The following is a 20,730-nucleotide window of genomic DNA, read 5'->3' on the forward strand; positions in this document are numbered from 1 at the left end:
AGATCCAAAATAGGAAAAACATGTTTCTTTTTAAAGCCTTATGTCTTAGTTAATAGAACTACAAACATTTAAAAAAATGCCTTTGCCCCCTCTTCTCAATTTAGCACATAAAATAAAAAGATACTAATATCGAGGCATTTTGCAAGCCCAGTTGAATATCTTGAGTATGGTACCCATCCCAGACACTCTTTCAGGAGACTGTCATCAGTCTGCTGTAGCTCTCAACCTGCTGGCTAAAAGATCAAGCAAGAGTCCCATCAGCAAGGTGAAAAATGCAGCAGAAGTGAAGCTGAGGACATTTAGGCTGCACAAGGACTATTAGAGGAGGAGATAGAGTCTGCCAGACAGTGGGAATCAACCAGCAGTACAATAGATTGACTCCTCAATGATGTCATCCAGGACTCTGTTCAGGTACCTGCGTGACACCAGCCTTTTCCCTCCTAGGATGCCGATGTGGGGGTGGAGGAGAAACGGGCACAAGGAACACTGGCTTACAAAGGTATTTGGTTTCTCTCTTAGCAGTTTGCATTATTTGAAAAATATGTCATGCAAACCAAAGCTCAGATTCCTTAATTGCTACTGAGTACACAGGGTCTGCTGGGAACGCAGCTGGAAGGTTCTGTGGCTCCATGGTTAGGGCAAAATTTGAGACCTGCTCTCATTTTTGTCAACTCTTTGTGCCAAATAATATTCTACTCTGAGAGAAAAATATAAATCACACACACAAACACACATGAGGGGGAGGGGAAGGAGGAGATATCTTTCGTCTTTCCCAGGAATAGGGAATTAATTTCTTGTAGCCATATACAAATATTCTGGGGCTCCAGACACCTGTCTTTCAAGAGTCTGCCTCTATATTTGGATAACCAGCCACTTCTGCCAGAGTCCTATTCATTCCAAACTAGCAAGCACAAAGAAATTCAGTCTTCGTTTATAAAGGTTTGCTTCATCTTTTCTTGTTTGACTTCTTTGTGTTGTGCTTTTGGGGTTTTTGTTGTTGTTTTGGTTTAGGGTTGCTTTTTTGTTTGTTTGGTTGGTTTGGTTTGGTTTTCAGGTTATGTTGTTACCTTTTCTCCACCAGTGTCAGAATGCAACTACTGTCTCCTGAAATCATACAGCTTGTTTAGCTGGAAGCTAGCTGAATCTTTGGAAGGCAGAATGCCCACAATGTTACAGAGAGTGGTACCCTAGCTCTTCTGAGGGGCAACAGCAGCCTGATGGTTTGTTTCTGTGTCCGAACAATAGTGACAAGACAGCAGAAAGTGATGCTGAGCTCCAGGCCTGATCCCGGACAGAGGCATCTGCAAAGGGTCTGAGCAGGACTTTAGGGACACTCTTTATCCTGATGGTTCAGAAGGTCGACACTTAACAAAAATCCTTTGCAGACACCTGACACAGCACACGGTGCTTAGAGCTGGATACAGTTTCCTACGCGGATTCAATATTCAATATATTTTCGTTACAACATCTAAGCTAAATAAGAGAACCTAAAAGACAAACCTACTCTTCTCAACGTGGAAGAATTTTACTGGAAAAAAATTCTCCCCACTTGGAATTGAACTTTGAGCAGAGAGATGGCCTTTGACCACCCCTTGCATAAATTTCAGGTTCGAACCTCCAACCCAAACACACTCAGCTGAAAAGTCACCCAAACAAAAGCAGTCTTCAGACATCCAGAGCAGCATGCTAGCCCAACTTCATGGTTTTACATAAAAAGAGGAGCCTCATCCTCCATTCATCTTACTGTACCAATCTGAGGTTTTACAGAGCCAGTGTTTGTGTCTAGCAACTATGTTGCAGGCCCTGCCTTTCTCAGACCTCACTCCATACTTTAAAAAGAAAATAAAAGTATAATAATTCCAAAAAATTAAAATTATTTTTCCTTGAACATATTAAGGCAAGCACCTAGCTTCTGATTGCACAACCGTTATTTCCTTCCTCTTTATAATATATAGTACTGAAATTCCAAAGGTCTCTGTTACATTTCAGCTGTCACCTCACGTCAAAACCATAGGGTTCAGCTATAAAAGAATATAATAAATTTAACCTGATCTAACTGGGGAATTTTTTTTTTTAAAGCAGTCTGTTTTGGGTTGTTGTTAATTGTATATCTATGAGCTAAGCTCTCTGTGCCCGCCTACTGATTTTTTGTTGTTGTTGTTGTTGTTTTTGTTTTTTTTTTGTTTTTTTTTTTTTTGGTTTGGTTTGGTTTTTTGTTTGGTATTGTCAGTGTACAATTATGAAACTATCAAGACTTAAATGAGGGTACTCACAGAGACTTTGAAGTGAAGTGGAGTCTTGGAAGAAAATGCAATGCTAAGGGAAACTTGAAACCTGCTTCTGAAAGGAACCACGGCCAGAGTACCCAGATCTGTCCAGGGCCACTGTCTTAGAGGCAGGCCCCAGGGAATCTTCTCCAAATGGTCTTCAGGCTGCCTCTTGGCCCCCAGGCCTTTGGGCTCCAGCCACTGGCTGTTTTGCGCTTCTGCGTGGGTGTGTGTTTCGCACTGGGAAGCAAACTAGCGCACTCGGGTTCAAATGTAATCAATGTTTTTGTTTTGCAGCTTTGTAAAATGAGTCTTTGTTAGCTGAGCTCACGTTGTTTCCCCGACACCCAAAGAAATCCCTGGCATCAGAGTGCCCCCAAAAGGCAGCCGGGGAAATGAGCCGGGGCGCTCTGACCTTTAGTGAGACAGCTAAGGTTATGCACATAACATTTGCTTGTTTACTCTGCAAAATAAGCAACGAGTTGGAAACTCTGAGCTTCTGCCCGCGCGTCCGTGTACTTAAAAACACAACACGAACCAGGCTGCCGGGCTTCCCAGCTCGGGTGCGCAGCGGCTGTTATCTGCTTTGCTCGCTTCTATCCCGATGCAACTTTAATAGCAGGAGCCAAGTCTGCTGAGAAAATCACAGCTGTAGCTGGAGGCCAAAAGAGAAAGAGAGAATGAGAGAAAGAGAGAATGAGAGAGAGAGAGAGAGAGAGAGAGAGAGAGAGAGAGAGAGAGAGAGATATCCAGGAGAACGAGGTTCACCCCCTCCCCCCAGATTCACCTAAGAGCAGGGTGGCACCGGGTTGGTGGGGGCAAGGGCCTCTCGATCGATAGTCGCAAAGGGCTGGTGGCCACTGGTCGTTTTGATGGATATGACTGTAAAAAAAATATTAAAAAAAAAAGTCCAGATCGGTTCACAGTGGACCTCAAACCATGTCAGCTAAAACCAAAGAGACAAAAAGTGACAGCTGCGGAGAGTTCACTGCAGGCAGTCAACAGCGCCTGTGATTTATCGTTCCATCTGCCTTGCCGCTGTGAGGACAAGTTCCCCCTGATTTGGTTAAAATGAAAAGGACCTCAGAGAACGCAACGTGGGTTTTGAAAATGTGCAGAAACTTTTTTTTTTTAATTTCCTGATTTATGTCCCTTTTCCCCTTCAGAAAGTCTGCCTGCTCAGGAGCTCAGCAAGAGTGGGGGTTTGTACTCCCACCCTCAGCCCCAGTGATGCTGGGGTTCCAGACATAATGTCCCAATCCTGGCCTCGGTGGCACAGTGTGGGAGCTGTGAGGACTATGGCTTGAAAGCCTCCAGGAGCTCTGAGAGGCTTTTAGGCCCTAGGTGCACCCAGCCCCCGAGGGACAGCAGGGCCACCAAAAGGATATCCAGAGTCCTGGGCCTGGCTACACACTTGCCCCCTCATCTCTCCTAACCTGTGAATCCCTGGAAGGTCCTCCTTCTGTTGTCGGATTCTAATAAAAGTTTTATGCGGGTCAGCACATTTTCAACCAATTTCCCATGACAAGGCCTGTTGGTTTCGATGGTGCGTGGAAACTGGTGCGCTCTCCTGTCTCAGGGGCCCTGACCCCGGGCATGCACTTCCTGGCTGGGGGTTTTAGGCCTCTCTCAGGTCCAACCTGGTGTCAAAAACTGGCCTGTCTTCTGTCTCAGGATGTTGGCTTTACCTCTCAAGTGTTTCCTGAATTTTTGAAAATTCTTTCTCTGACTGCTTGTCCATTGTGGCTTAATGCTCAAAAAAAATATTTACTTTTTTTCTTTTAGTTTTGAGATACAGAGAAGGGAGAGAGGAAGGGAGGGGTGGTGAGAAGGAGGCAGGAGAGAGAGAGAGAGAGAGGCTTGGCAGCTACTGGATAGGAGAGCCTGCCCCCAGGGGGCCAGTCCTACTCTTGGGCCATGTTCCTGTCAGGCAAGGGTCAACATGTTTTACCTCTTTTTTCATTATTCAAAATAAGTACTGATGTTGTGTTTTAGCTATTTAAAAGCCAGCTGCCTCGTTCATTTCAGAGACTTCTCCTGGTATGAGTGGATGTGGTAATAGCTGGTCTGTGTATCGTCTTTCACAAAATCTTGCCTTTCAGAGCCTCGGTCTTCAAATGATATCAATCAAAATTTATGCAATTCAGAATCCATATGTATAGGGTCCCAGTTCACCTCATTTAATGATAACAGTAAACCACATGTTGTGTACATGTCTAAAACACTTTTCTCCTTCTTGGCTGTGGTAACCCTAGGGGCGCTCGGCTGCGTGCAGCTTGCCCAACTGCACGGCATCAGACATTGATTAATACTTGGCAACAACGGAAATCTTGAATAATAAAATGGTGAATGAGGTAAATGCAAACTAATAAAACAAGGTGAGTGTCAATAATATTTGAAGATGTATGTTAATGTAAACAACCTAGCAGGACCTGAGAGGCTGGGAAAGCCAGCTAATACGGATGCTGCTCAGAGTCGGCCCTTATTAAACCGTCTTAAAGTTGATCTGCGCTCAAAAGCTGCGTGGTATGGAAAATAAATGATTTGTACTGGCTGGGTTAAGGGGAGGAAGGAGACTGCGCCCTCTCACCCCTACCAGGCCGACTCCAGAGGGGGCCTGTTGCTTCTGCCCTTGTGCTTGGAGCAGAGAAGGAGGAGGAGGGAGAGACTCCTAAAATGAATCCATTATAATGCCTAGGTGAGAAAAAAAATTAAAGTAAGATTTTAGAGACTTCATTTATATTAGCTTTGAGACCTGGTCATAGAAGGCTTGGAGTGGTTTTTTTGTTGTTGTTGTTGTTATTTTTGGTGTTGGTGGGTTGGATTTTTGTTTTGTTTTGCTTTTTTTTTGAGAAATATTTGTATGCGTGGTTCGGTGGGGCTTAGTTTATTGTGCTTGTCTGTTCTTTCAGATAAACATCTCAGATTCATGAGAAGCCTGTTTCCAACCACACAGAGATGAACTCCTTAAGTGAAGAAAGCCTTTATCCGGTCTATTTTTATTAAAAAAAAAAAATTGGTAATTGTTGGTAGTTGCAAAAATGTGTTCGCCTCTGACAGGACGCATTATTTACTTCAGGTTTAATATACATTACAAATAAGATTTGCTCTCCTGGAAAGGCAGGAAACATTTGGCAAGGGGAGAGCCAGCATTTTCCTTAATTTGTTTTGGCAAATCTGAAAAATGGAGGTCGTTACACACATTTCTGCATTCCAAAAGCAGAACAAGGAACAAATATTTTAAGAAGATTGCAGTTATAATTAAACATACCACAATGTGGTAAGGACCCAGAAGACACAGAGCTGTGCTGCATACCACTCTCAGGACTCGGACAGGGAGGGGGTAAAGGAACAGAAAATTAGACACTCAGAACCTAAAAGCAATTCTTTTGGAAATCCTTTTTTTTTTTTTTTAATCAAAGAAACATCAGTTATTGAACATGGAATTCAGTGGGTTTCTTTTCCCTTGGAAGGGGCATCTACCTATGTGGAGATTCGAATTTTTGTCATGTGATATTCAGGGTTTATATGGACATTCATGCTGAAAAATTAAGCGCACGTTTGTTTTGATTAACTGTGATCAGTTCCTAAAACCACAAGGTGAAAACCTCAGCTCTTGCTGGCCACATCTGTGTCTTCCTTCCCTGCCCACCAAATGAGCCACGCCGAGGCAGGAAAGCTGTTGACAAATTAATACTTTAAGAAAATAAACTATGGTCTTGTTCAACACAGGGCAACTTTATCCTGATTAATTTGTGTTGGAGGCTCTCCAGCCCCCATTTACAAAGCCTCGCAGTTTATACAAATGTAATTTCCTAATATTTACAGGAGGAAAGCCTCAGCGGTTAAGCTTCGCCTCCAGTGTGAGTTTTGTGGTTTGTAAAAAGACAATAAAAATACAGAGAGGTAATTGTAAGCACATTTGAAAAAGAAATGGAAAAAAAAAGAAGGATTTTTTTTTCCTCTCTCTTCTCCCACTTGCATTGCCCTATAAAAATAGGCTGTGTGTGCGAGGGACTGGTAGGAATGGACAGCCAGTGTACACGGAGTGAAGTTTTAAGTAATGTAACACCTAATACTTAATAACGTATCCATGCAACTGAATATAGCTAACAAGCCCACAGAACACCCACGGTTGTTCCTAACGTGACTCTTCCGCATGCCGCCACAATCCATCTCTGCTGGTCTACACTGTCTTGTCGTTTTACGCTTTTATTTATGTCAAATGTTAGGCACTTGTCTGATTTGATAAATATAAGAGAAAAGAAAAATGCAGTTGTAATGTGTCGCTTTGTTCTGAGAATATTAAAAAAATAACCTTTCGTTTTAATGAGTTTTTTTTTCCTTCATCAGTTTACACAATTTTCCAGATGTAAAATGAGCTTTTGGCTGTAAAATATTTTATCACATTGTCTTACACAATAAAGATTAGATGTTTTCTTTCTCTCTCAACTGCACTGCAATTATTTTTTAGTGTTTGCAAATCATAATATCATTTAAAAACCATATTTTACACCTCATCTAAAATACTTTTATAGCTGTATGATGAAAAAAATAACATCTATTTAACTAGTCTTTTTAAGTGGCTGTTATGTGCTTTGGTGTAATTTCCCAGGAAAAGGCATGGCTACAAAAACTTAGCTTTCCTTGAAAACAATTCTCCCAAGCAATGTCTTTGCAAACCCCCCCAGAATTTAATTCCCCAGACAGGAAAGCCCAGAGTGCCCGAGTGTAAAAATAGTAGCCCTGTCATTTCACATTCATTAAGTGTGAAACTCAGAAATTAATAATGTAAAAATATGCTTTTTAATTAGTCTTACATTCTGCCCAATGTACTTAAATGGGATCAGCAGCTCCCTAATGATTTTTTTCTTAATAAAGTATTAGCCTGTGATGCGCTGAGGTTGACAGGTATGATAAACTGGAAAGTACTTTTGGAGGCGTATGAATGATACCAAAATAGTACTCGCCCATTTAAATGTAATTAACATCAGGGAGCAATATTACAAGAGAAGCCCGCAAGATTTTTATTTCTTTTTTTTTTCATTTCTTACTTTATGAGTGGTTTGATGATTGCAGTAGTGATTTTATAATTTAATTACCTTTGCTGAAAGCTAAGCTTCCACTTATAGCAGGTCAACAGGATCATAAAGCAGACTTCAAAAATATTAAAAAGAAAGTAAATCCCGTTAGATGGGCTTTCTAAGTACCATGTGCCACACACTTGTGCCCGTGTAAGGCAAGAATGTTGTATGAATGTGTGAGCAAGTATGTATGTGTGTGTAACGCATATAGACTGATGGCTTTATAAAGAGGCTACCAAGATTGACAGATGGAGTATGTGAGACTTCCACAGGCTAGCTCAGAAAGTCCTTCCTGTGTGATGGTGAGTTAGAATCACTGGAGGGGACTCCGGCCACTTGGAGGAGTCATTGGTGTCAGGAATCCTTAAATACTTCAATTTGCCAAAAGACAAAAGGTGACCCCCCTCAAAGTATTTTGATCAACTCATCAAATGAAAAGTCACCATTGGATAAAAAATTCAACTCAACTGTTATAGATTATCTTTGGATGAATGTTCAAGTCTCCAGAAGATATTGACAATGCTGGATCCCCTAGTTTAAATCACCTGTTATAAGCAGAAAGCAGATTTCTTATCTCACCAACACACATTGATTGTGGGACAAATTCTAGGACTTCCCCTCAGCTTTGGGTTAGTTGAGTCCCAGATGATGGTCTCTTTCAACTCAGTAAACATGGAAAGGGAGATGTGCAACCTGTGATGACAGCTAAGGAAGTCATGAACGCCCCTCTTCCAAGGAGGCTGGGCTGTGAGCAGATTCCAGCCTTTGTCTTGGATGAGCCCTCAGAGTCTGGAGGAGGCAGGAAGCTCCATGGCTTATGTCTGGAGGCCATAGACTAAATAGCAGCTAAGAAAAACTATAGTGTTTGCTATGAAATCTATGCTCCTGATCGCAACAGAGCTTCCAAAGTTCCTCTCTCTCTCTCTCTCTCTCTCTCTCTCTCTCTCTCTCTCTCTCTCAATTTACTCAAGGAGTAAGAAGACAACAGCTTCATGGGCTCGACTTAGGAGCAGGACAAACACCTTTGTAAAGCACTCATTACTTTGTGTCTTCATTTCTTCAACTAGAGTTCAAAGAACTGTTGTCTGTGGCTGTGGGAACTAGCTCACTGGTTGACAGTCCTGTTCCCATTTGCTGACAAGTAACCTGACTTACCCCAAATCTGCATTAAACTGGCCTTGGCCACTTGCCCTTTTCAAGCAATAGAATTAGTCCCTTTTCCAACAGAGATGAAGTTCCTTAAAAGAAAACACAGAAATTATTTGAAAAATATTTGATTTTTTTTAATGATAGGCTATCTTCTATATACTTTAAACAGTGCCACTTGTTATCGATCACTTTCTCTGGTTACAACAGTGGTTCGTGGTCTTCCTAATGTTGCTACCTTTTAATACAGTTCTTCATGTTGTGGTGACCCCCAACCATAAAATTATCTTGTTGCTACTTCATAACTGCAACTTTTCCACTATTTGAATCATAATGTCAACATATGTGTTATCTGGTGGCCTTAGGCGACCCCTGTGAAAGGGTCCTTAAAGGGGTCTCAACCTACAGGTTGAGAACCCATGAGTTAGAAGAAAGGGAGATTTATAAAGAGAACCAATTTTTGTCTCTCTTTAAAATCCAGTTGAACAGAATCTCAACTATAGGCTATAGGAGAACAAGCTAAGTAAGGTCTTTTCACATTAAATACAGGCAGGATGGAGGTGGGGTACTGAATTTCTAGCCCCCTTTAGGATTTCATTCTTAATCTTAGAATGCTGCTGTATCCACATACTCAGAAGTACTGCAGGACACAATGATTGAAGGGTACCTTGGTTTCTCTGTGTGGGAAAGACATCAGCATTACCTTGAATCCAACCTTATGTCTTGGTGGTTTTTCACAGAATCATCTTTTCTTCCTCTTTCACAAACTACCTGGAAGGCCACTGAGGAAATAAGGTTGCCAACATCCCAACCACTCGTAGGGCAGGGTAAATAGTAGGGAAGATAGTCTTTGCAAGTCTTTGCCAAGCAAATGCCTGGGTTCCGTTTCTAATTAATTAATTAATTAATTAATTAATATGTGTATAGGAGGAGGGGAGTGTGCATGGGCCACAGCATGTGTGTGGAGGTCAGAGGACAACTTACAGGAATTGATTCTCCCCTTCCACCATGTGGGTTTTGGAGATTGAACTCAGGTTACCAGACTTAGCAACAAGCACCTTTATTCCCTGAGCTATCTCATTGGCCTATGTCTGGGTTTATAAGCCCCTCAAAGTAGACCTTGGGCCTACACCTCTATGTCTGTTTCTGGAGTTTATTTTAAAATGTCCTCCATGGTTGGTAATTAAGTCTACTTAACATCATGAACCATGGCCAATATCATAGACTTCCCTAATGCTACAGCAGGTGATTTTTTTTCTGTTGCTATATTAATCTACTTTTGCTGGAGAAACATACCAAAGTGACAGCTCGCAGACTGAACGAGTGCTCACTTTAATTATATTCACAGCTTCACAAAGAGGCATGCCAAAATGAACGCAGAAATCTATTTATATGTTTTTAATAAAATCTCACTAAGCCTGAACCTTTTAGATCATTAGTGGAAAACAACACTTATTAAAATGGTCTCTGTAATTATACTCCTCATCAAAATAAAACAAAGTTATTACACTCATGATTATCTCACAATGTAGATTCTCAAAATAACATGATGGACATCCATGAAGACTTTATTTATGGAAGGTGTTTACCAATATCATTTGTGAATGGGGAAATGGGTCAGAGAGATCAGGGACATACCCAAAGATTTGAACCCTCTAAAAGATGTTTAGAAGAGACAATAGTTGGCACAAACTGAGAAGGTACCAGAGGCCAAGGGCACCACTACCCTGAAGCCTTGGAATGCTGCAGGTAGACCAGGAGCTAAGGGTCCTTAGCGTGTATAGGAGTTAGTAACATACAGAGTCTGGGTTGGGAAACATTTTTAACCACCCTGTCTTACTAAGTATGTGTTGATATCCTTGGCTATAGCATGAAGAACATATGGTCAATGACCTAGGCATGGTAGATGTTCTATGACCTTATAATAGCTTCAGTAAGGTGGGGTTACAAAATCGAGAACCGATGACTATGGCTGCGAAATGCTACACACAGAGGAAATGAAAGGTAAAATTATTAGTTTACTTGCCTTGAGTTCTCTTGACTCACCTGTACTCCATTTTTTCCCCACTTTATCCCTCCTCCTTGTTTCTTCAACTCCACCTCCCCCCCGCCCCGCCCTTATTCTCAACTCCAGATGTGAAGTTCAGATGTCATTATTATCTGGAATGTTACTTCACTCTTGGAAAATGTGGCTTAGGCTATGATCTTCAGGATAATTAATTTCTGTATTAAATGAAGATCTCACAAAGGATGTGTCGCTTCAGCAAGGACAACCAGGTGTCTCTTAAACTGCTTTGATGGTTTCCACGTCAGGACAACTATGTCTGGAAACTTGAATATTAGACTCTGGTCACAAGGGTTCCTGTGTGGATGGACAGTCCACATGTCACAGAAGATTTCTGAGGTAGCCATCTCCCAATGACAGCACCAGCTGCCTGTGGAGTGCTATTCCCCAAACTACAAAGAGTGAAGCCCCATGTGCCCACTCCCTGCCTGGTCTCACCGAGAGGCTGCTCCATTCACCAGGTTGTGACAGGACCAAAGTGTGCCTTCTTCTTTCTGTGGGTCTATTAAGGAATATAGTTTCCTTAAGTGTGAAATGAAATCAGTGACATAAATGGAGACTTCAAGACAAGCCACTGAACACAGATGGATACAACCAGAATGCATACCAAGAGAATCCAAAGACCTGGTTCTGGAGCCACGGAAGTCCCCAATCCCAGACAGGCGGGCAGAGGACATTGGGATAGGGACATGCTTCCTCCCCTAACAGGCTCTCTTAATGGCAGATCCATGCCATAGCGTTTGTGCAGGGGCCATAGGGACTGCTTATTTACCGACTGGATGAAAGAACATGGTGCAGGGGTAGGAACCTGGGACTGAGGGACCTGGGAAATCCACTGCACATGTGCAAAGTACAAACCATAGCAAATTTGAGGCACGTTCTACTTCAAATATATGGCTACCCTAAAGTTTTCCTGCAGTCCCCCCAAACAGCAGCTGATTCAATTAAGGTTCATCTAGCTAAGTGTATATTAAAAAATTAATATATGTAGATCTGAGGGTGTACTTGCATGTGTGCAGACTGACTGCTACTTGCTTTAGCACAGAGAGCTTCTTTCTAGGCAAGTCTTGGAAGTGAGTTCTTAGTCCTGATTCCTTCAGCCCTCATTGTGTCCAAAGTACATCCCTACTCTAAATGTGGATAGTGTGGTCTCTGGAATCCCCTGCTTTAACCACTCGATTTGGCGAAGGCATTTCTGAGCCAGGATTAGATAAACAACAAACCTCATGCTGGGTGGTGAGTGGCAAGGGGGTTCCCTTTCATTTAGGATCCTAAATATTTATGTTTATAGTCTATTGACTGCCTTCCAGCTCAGGGTCTGCAATTGTCCTGCTGGCTGCTTTTAGGAGAAGGATCGCAGCTCTGCAGAATGTGAACAAAATGATCAGGGACATTTTGTCTATGGAATGTCCCCCACTTGGTAAACTGCAGCTCTATCTTAAAAATACAGACAAGAGGGGCTGGGAACAGCACAACTAGATGCAGGCTGTCGATGAGAACCAGGTCCATTTCAATATTGCCAATAGAAATGACACTTCGCAATTTAGAATGAACCTGATGCACTTGCTGGCCAAATTGGGACACCCTATTCTTTAATCAGAGGCATGATTGGCTTGGTACTACATCACACCACTGGAAAAACTCCTGTATGGCAGCAGCAATTGGTGATGAATGGTGCCAAAAAAGGGGAACCTGAAGGCTATGAGGCTCACCTTTGGGGATCTTCACCCTGTGAAGGGGTGGGAACATCAATCTGATTGCCTCTTGAGGGGCCTCCCAGGAAGTTTGTCAATGTCTACCTTCCCCTGGCCAGTAGGGGTGGGTGATGGTTCGAATATGCTTGGCCCAGGGAGTGGCACTTTTAGAAGGTGTGGCTCTGTTGGAGTAGGTGTGTCACTGTGGGTGTGAGCTTTAAGACCTTAGCTTCATCCTAGCTGCCTGGAAGTCAGTATTCTGCTAGCAGCCTTCAGATGAAGATGTAGAACTCTCAGCTCCTCCTGCCCTATGCCTACCTGGACTCTGCCACATTTCCATCTTGATGATAATGGACTGATCTTCTGAACTTGTAAGCCAGGCTCAATTAAATGTTGTCTTTATAAGAGTTGCCTTGGTCATGGTATCTGATCACAGCAGTAAAACCATAACTAAGACAGTGAGCATCAACTTTCACTTCTTAAACCCAGACAAAGTCATCCTTCTGGATTCAGGAGCTCATTCTGTTGAGCAAGCAAAGAGTGAACCAAATGTCTGTTCCTTGGCACCCTTTGAGGTCTTCATTATTGATACTATTGGCTTGGCAGGCTGGGGAGTCCTGAGTTCATCTGTCTCCAAAGCCTTGCCAGACCTTTCTGTGGTTTAGTCATCCTCATGGCAACTCACCTCTGTAAGAACGAGGACCAGACCCGTACTGTAAACCCATAAGGCTACCAACATTAAGGGGGAGGGAGCAGCACAGATCTTTCCTATTTCTTAACTAGACACTTCCACTAACGAACAGCAGATGGGGCTGCCAAAACCGTTACATTAAAAACATTGGAGGATGAGAGCCTTAAAAAAAAATCCATTCAGAACCATTTCAAAACATAAGCAGGTCTCTTCTTTGTAATGTAAGGTGTCAGTAGGCCTGGTGTCTACTGGAAATTACTAGAGAGGATTCTGCCTATAATCATGAGCTAATAAAAAGTAAAGGCTAAGTCACTTTCTGGCATCGGTACAGTAGATTAGATGTTTCCCCTCCTTGTTCTTCCATGCATGTTAAGATAATTTCCGAAAAGACAAAATAATTCTCTGTTATTGACTTAGTCACAGCAACTCCACCCACTGGATAGCATGGAGCCGATCAGCAACAAGCTGGAGTCTGGCCCCCAACTCCCCTTGAAAGCAAGCATGGCACACACACATTCAAGCATGCAAATTATTTTTCCTTGGATCTGTTAACCTCCATCATTGCAAATCTGACAAAATTCATGTGTCGAGCTTCAAGCCACGCATGAACTTGTGTGAAAATGAAGGTCAAACCAAAGGACAGAGTGGGCTTGGTCAAGTGAGTGTCTCATTGAAAGAGCACACACACCAAACCAGGAAATCAATTTCTCCTACTTGACTTGCAAGCCAAGAAAACAGTGCTGGGAAGGTTCTCTTTCGAAAACTGGAGTCAGCCGGGTCCAGAGTGGGCTCTGCATCTTCTGCTGTGCCTTTTGAGGCTCACCTGATTGTGAGGTACTCTCCCTGCCACCCACTGGGGCACATCTGGGGAGAGAGATGAGCAAGGAGCAGATGGACAGATGCCACTTCTGGATGAGTTCAGGCCACAAGTGTGTCCGTGACTTGGAAGCTGCTTGGACTGGCTGTAAAATGGGGGACCAGCAATCAACCAGACAAGGAAGGAGGAAGCTCTCCCTCTGCTGGCACGAAGGCCTGGACCGCCGGATGAGGGCTGCAAGTTCCTGCTTGTGATATAGATTGGAACAATTAACAAGTATAAGTTATTTCAAAATAAGCTTAAATCTGCATTTTATGTGTGCAAGTTCCCAGCTGTAATGGGATTATGATGTCAGCAAAGGGCGAGCGGACTGTAGCACAGCTGCAGTGGGCGAGGGAGGTAGTCAGCAGCTGTTAAAATAGAGAAGGGATGGTGATTAATTCTTATTATGTGTTTGAAGATTTCACTACGAGTTCAAGACCCGGGCCTTCCCCAGGGGCATGAAGTGGGGGAGTTGCACAGGCTAGATTGCAGGATCTCTAAGCCACTAGTTTTGTTGTTTGTTTTTAAATTTTATTCTGCATTTTTTTCTCATCTCAGAAGCTTAGGATGGCTGGGAGCTCACAGTCAAACAAGACAGTGTAGAATAGAAGATTATTGACCCCATTTCTTTGAGTCCCCTCTTCTTTCTGGAAACCTTGCTAACAGTTCCAGGAGTGTGCTGTTTCATACAGAGTCTATGGGATACCTGGATGGTGCTCTAGTACAAGGTTACATCAATTCCTGGTAAATATCCGAAAAACAAACAAACAAACAAACAAACAAAACCCCAAGAACTCAAAGATGCCCTTTTAAACATCCCTCAAATCTAATTGTATTGTATCTCCGACTAGGTGATACGTTGGTTGCCTCACGTCAGGCCTTGGGATGGTTAAGACAGCAATTCATTTCTGAAGTTTAGCATAGCTTTAATTTCTGCATAAGGTTGTCTGTTTCCCTATAGCTTTGCCCCAAGACTGGGTGCCGTGTTCACAAGACGCAGGAGAAAAAAATGTCCCTATGATACTACAGACGAGTGGGATTGGAATGCATGGTGTGAAATTCATAAGGAACCAATAAAAAGATTTGTAAGTATATACAATGTAGCTAAGAGAGTGTTCAACTTAACTGGGATATAATTAAAATGACATAAAAGTAAACCAAGAGGAAAAGATCTTGTGAACTTCTATGTTAAAAGCATTGCGAGTTCCAAACTGGCTACCCAGCCCTAAAATCCTAAAGTCCTGAAGTCCGAGTGTGGAAGGTTAAGGCCAGCAGTTAATTACCTGGAGGCACTGGAAAGGCTCCTTATTTGTTTGTAAAAATCTCTTCATCAATTCAAATGCTGCAAGTCAGGAAAATACAGCCCTGCCTGTGTCCAAGATGGCTGAACGTCTCCTGGGGGTTTCTAAGGGCTGTTACCTGCAGTTGGCACAACTTAGTATGTGAGGAAGTTTGTATTTGGGAACTGAATAGCTTAAACTAATAAAAAAAAAAAAGAAAAAAGAAGGAAGGAAGGAAGGAAGGAAGGAGAGAGAGAGAGAAAGAGAGAGAGAGAGAAAGAAAGAAAGAAAGAAAGAAAGAAAGAAAGAAAGAAAGAAAGAGGGAAGAGAAATAAACCTAACAGGAGAAGTGATTCAAATTGTAAGAGACGGTGAGCAGAGGCTCAGAATTTACTGGAACACAGCTCAAAATCATGACTGTAGAATTAAGGAAACCGTCTGGTCCTGTTCTCTAATCGGACCTATTATTTCTATTTTCTTGCATTTGCATTTTATACATAATGGTGCTTTCCTCCACGCAGGTCAGAAGGCAGACAGGCCAAATGTAAATGAGGCAGAATAATGCCTGCACCGATTTCATTTCAGCGGAGCTTCTGGCTTTGACATAAGTCCTGGGGCTTCAGGGGCGGGAACAAAGAGCCCTTGTATCCTGGCTTCCTATCTCTGGGAAGATCATATTGCTCAGTCTTCACTCTCCTCCATTTTTTTTTTATTTTTTAAAAAAAAAGTAGGAGAAGAATTACACAGTTCATGCCAGGAAAAAAAAGTTTGAAAATCCTTAAGAATATGCTCCTGCTGCAGGGGAGTGGAGTTGGGGTGGAGGATTTAATTTCAGGGCAGCCAGTTCAGCAGAGGCTTCACAGAACTCACAGGGTCCTGTGACCCTGGGTCCACTTCTGCCTGGTTTCGCTGTGCTCAGTGTTCTGAGCTTACCTGATCTTCTGCCCAGAGTTGCTGGGTGATTTGGTTATTACATCAGCAGGAAGTTGCTTACTTTTGCTTCTTAAAGCAACACAGAACAATGGAAGCCAGCATCACTCTCCCACCTCCCTCCTCCTTCCCTCGGACCCTCAGTCAGGCTCCAAAAATGATCTGAGCTGAATGCGAATAGTGAATAGAGCGCACAAGTGCCGTCATATGCCTTTTAACTCGAAGATTAAAATTTAGCAAAAGTTATTCAGAAGGAAGTATAACAATGGAGATACACGTGGCCTTTTACTTAACTTGCCAAGGAGAAGGACCAAGGTCTTTTGGGGAAGGTTATAACTCAGAAAAGTGGCACTAGGGCAGCCTTCCAGACCGTGCTGTCTCGTGGCTGCCCAAGGGCCCTGGAGCCCTGTGCTGGCTTGCCGGCTCCCAGCATCTGCATGTGGGCTTCCCCCGTGCATTACAAGCTGGAGCATCTGAGGTTTCCCCACAGCCCAGTGTCAAGGCCCAGCTGAGCAGCGGTCACAGCTGCTGCTCACCAAAACTCTAACAGCCAAAGGTAGGGGGTCTTGGAGGGGCGCCAGGAACTGCCTGAGAGGTCAGAGGAAGGGGGAGGCTGTGGAGCTGGAATGGGGAGAGAGCGGAAGGAGGCTGTAATGGGATGGCAGGATGCCCAGGATTCATGGGGCATAAAGATGGGGAGGAGAGTGGGGGCAGTGAAGGATTGTGGGAGGCAGCACTAGGCTGCAGAAACAGAAAGGGCTGGGAGTTGTCAAAAGAGTGGCCCAGAAAATCAGGCCAGAGGGAGTGGATTTAGTTAACATCAAAATACCCCATTCAACCTGGTTGTTGAGAATCCAACAAGGTGTATTAAATAATAATACATTGTGGGGGAAGGTCCACTGGGTCTCAGGGCACAAAGACAAATATCACCATAACCCTCAGCCTCAATCTGGGAAAATGTACAAATTAGGGCACACTAGGGTAACTCAAATAGAAATCCTGAACAGAACCCAGCGCAGTGTGTCTTAGCAAGAACAGTTTGCGCTTATGATTTGCTTGGTTCCTTGTTGAAGCAGAGCCTCTTCTGGTCTTGAAGACGAGGTTCCACTCTCTACTGCTCTGTCTCTATGGGGGCCAGCTTTGCTCCTAAGAGTGTATGGCTAGCCCCTGCTGTTGGACTATTTCAGAATAAAAAAACAAAACCTGAAATTTGTTCTGTTTGTTGGACAAAGGGGACTGAAACCCAAGAGGCCACCTAAGCAAGATGCAGTGACAGAGAACAAAAGGAAGGGTTGCCACAAGAGATGGAAGAAAAGCACCCAAGACCCACTGTCAGTCCAACCTCAGGACAGCAGAGATGCCCTTCTTGCATCCACCACAACACCTCATTTTTTATTTTAGTTTATTTTCTGATTCCCACTCACAGTTACTACCTTCCACAAACACTTGGCATCCATTCTCAACTCTCAATATCACAGAAGCATCAAGCCTGTACAATAGGAAGCACTCTGTAAACGAACCTTCTGACACGAATGTCATAAATTAAAGACATGAGATTCATGAGGCTCTAAGGATTCTAAAATATGGCATCATTTTTAATATATAAACATGCATGTGCACATGCATGCACACACACACACACCAAGAGAGAGCATATACACACATACATGCACACACACATGCGCACACACACCAAGGGAGAACACACACAACTTGAGAGTTCATCTACTCAGAAATGCCCGGTGACAACTCAAGGTAACTCAGGAAATTTGAGCTGGTCAAGTTTATTGTGTGTCACCAGTACAAAGTACCTTTGGGGACTGAGAGAATTAGCAAGCAAATTCCACACACTGATGGCAGTTATTTTTAGCAAGGTAGTAGGAAATGAGAGCCGAAAGGAGAAATGGCAAGAATGGATGTGAAAGTGAATTTTTTTTTTTAACTTGAAAAGAAGATTGATCCTGATTTTTGCCATCTGGGAGCTAACCTAAATCCCTAGGAAAATAAGGCTCCTTCAAGCCAAGGCAAAATTAAAGAGACACAGCAATCCATACGCATTAATAGTCCCATAAAGCCTGGGGAAGGGCTCCCTGCTATCCAGCTTTCACGGCTGGTGGTGGACATGCCTCTTAAAGGAATGCAGTAAATATATTTACATCATTTATGAACATGTCTTGATTGTAGTTAAACAATTGATAGAAGTTAATCCCATTTGGTTTGTATTTCTTAAAAAATGGTTGTTCTGAGCCTGAAAACATATCTGAGTCATGACAAATTGGATTTACTGATTTGGGGAAAGATAGCCTATAGGGATGGGAATGGATGAAAAATACACGGGCAGCTGGGATATTAAAGTGGGTAAATGATTTAAACCAGCTTTGGAAGTAGTTTGTTAAAAGTGAGTGGCAATGGAAATTCCCCACCCATGGTGGTCAGAAGTGCCCCCTCTCTTGCTCCACAGTCCGCAGCGGGGCTAGAGCAGAGACACCTGCCTCTTCCTGTCCTGTCTCTGAGTCTCCCCTGTCTCTACTTCTATCAGAAAGGAGAGCAGCATTTTTGTGAAAGGCTACACAGAGGAGAAGCTACACGGAGAAAGCAAAGCTGCAGTGGTTGACCTTCCCTGTCAAATTTGGTTGACTGTAGAATCCTTCTGTGGGTGTGTGAGAACGCTTTCAGAGAAGGATAACGGGAAGAAGATGAACTCTGAACATGGATGGTGCCAGCCCATGTACTAGGTACACAGGCTGTTAAAAGTGGGGTACAAAGTGAGCCAGCTGAGCACCAGCATTCTGCACCCTCTGATTTCTGTGCTCCTGAGATACAAGCAAGCACCCTTGTGTTCTGACTGCCACAGACTTCATTCTTGTTTTGCCTTCCGTTTTGAACTCTACAAGACAAGGTAAGCCTCTCCTCCTTTAGTTGCTTCTCTTGCCATGTATTTGGTTGCAGCAACAAGGAACATAAGGAATACGAAGACTTGGCATCCATACTATGACCAACCCCTCAGACTACGTGTGAGTAGAGTTCCGAAAAAGGGCTGACACTTATCCTTGCTCTTGAATAAAAGACAAAAGCAAACCAGGCTCTCCATACCCTAGCCTCAGCTCTTCCCACTAAGGATTACTCTTTCCTTCAACCAGAATGGGCCAGAGTTGACCTAGCCTGGTCTCACTGGATATATCTGGAGAAGAGGTCCTCATCCATCACTTATTTTTAGCCCAACTTGGCAAGTTTCCCGCTGTCAGTGGTACAGAAGTGACCTAATCTTTATTTCTGCTGCTGTAGTCTAAGAAAAGGACAGAAACTATTTTTTATACCTACTGGCAGATTCTACAAACTGCACATCTTTCATATCATTCAGTATCTAATGATGTATACGTTTAAGGCTTTTCACTCCATGTCATGACAGGGATGGTCTGAAGATAAGAAGGCTACACTAACACTTGTTTCTAACAATTCTGGTTGACCAGTTGGACCATGAGTCAAGCAAGCTGGTCCTGGGCTCAGTATCTATCCCTGAGACAGTAGTTGGTTCTTCAGAGATATCTAAGGCTTCTACTGGATCCTATTGCTTCCCTGCTAGCTGAGAATCTAAAACCTACTTCCACATCAAGAAAGTAGAGAAAGGGATCTCAGGAAACTCATAGATTCCTGCAGCTCTTTGGATGACTTTTGAATTCTATAAGATGATAGACAAATCTCAACCAAAACTGGAGAACCACTAAGAGCCACCTTGGTCTTCTCTTGGTTCCTAAATCTGCTTGAATTTAGAGTCAAACCTCCTATAACAACCAGCAACATACAGCCAGTCCCTCCCCATGCCTGGTCAACCATGCCTGGTCACCATGCCTACTCTTCTGCTGACGGTCTCATTCAGCTCTTCACTCTGTATACTTCTTCTTTTATCCATACTTTAACTTTAATTCCAAGAAAACGAAGGAACAGCAAGGTTCCCGAGTATACCTTGTGGTCCACAACAGTTTTTAACAGAGAGAGAATGGGTGACCACTTAGCATTTGCTAGATGGCTGAAGGAAGCAATTGGATTTGAACCAGGAGCCACAGAGGCACTGACACAGCAGAGACAAGAGAGTAAGGGGAGCTGAACCTAAAATTGGCCAAGTGAGCAGCAGGACCAGGAACCTTGTGTGTGTCTCTGCATGAGCAATTGAGAGGAATGAGGGACGATTACATTCCTTGGTTCCCTACAAAGAGAAACAGCAAGTATGGGGTACAGCGACTTCTCAATGCCTTCAGCATCCCCAAGGGCTTTTCAGTGGTACAAATTTCCTGATTACCTTCATCTATCCTGCACTTTAAAACTCATTGTTTATTGGCTGTAAATCACCCCTCAGTGACCTTCACCCTTGAGAGCTGGCCCAGGATGGCTCTGGGAACTCCTGCCCTGGCATCTGGGCACATGACTTTTCTAAGTGTGCTCTCTCTCTCTGGTTTCTTTAAGTATCAGGGAGCTATACTCACTTAGCCTGGGCTTTGTTACAACTAAGTAAGAAGAGCATACGGTCAGTCTATTGGCCATGGAGAGGAGCTTCCCGGCAAGCCCTAGCCAAATGGCTTATCACAGGAAAGATAGGGAAAGATAGTCCTGCTTTCTTAGAAAGGGATTACTGGGTCAGACCCTGAGCTATTCTAAGATATTGATCTCTCCTCTCTCTCTCTCTCTCTCTCTCTCTCTCTCTCTCTCTCTCTCTCTC

Source organism: Grammomys surdaster, unplaced genomic scaffold (genome assembly GCF_004785775.1).
Source record: "Grammomys surdaster isolate TR1022 unplaced genomic scaffold, NIH_TR_1.0 214, whole genome shotgun sequence".
NCBI classification, from domain to species: domain Eukaryota; kingdom Metazoa; phylum Chordata; class Mammalia; order Rodentia; family Muridae; genus Grammomys; species Grammomys surdaster.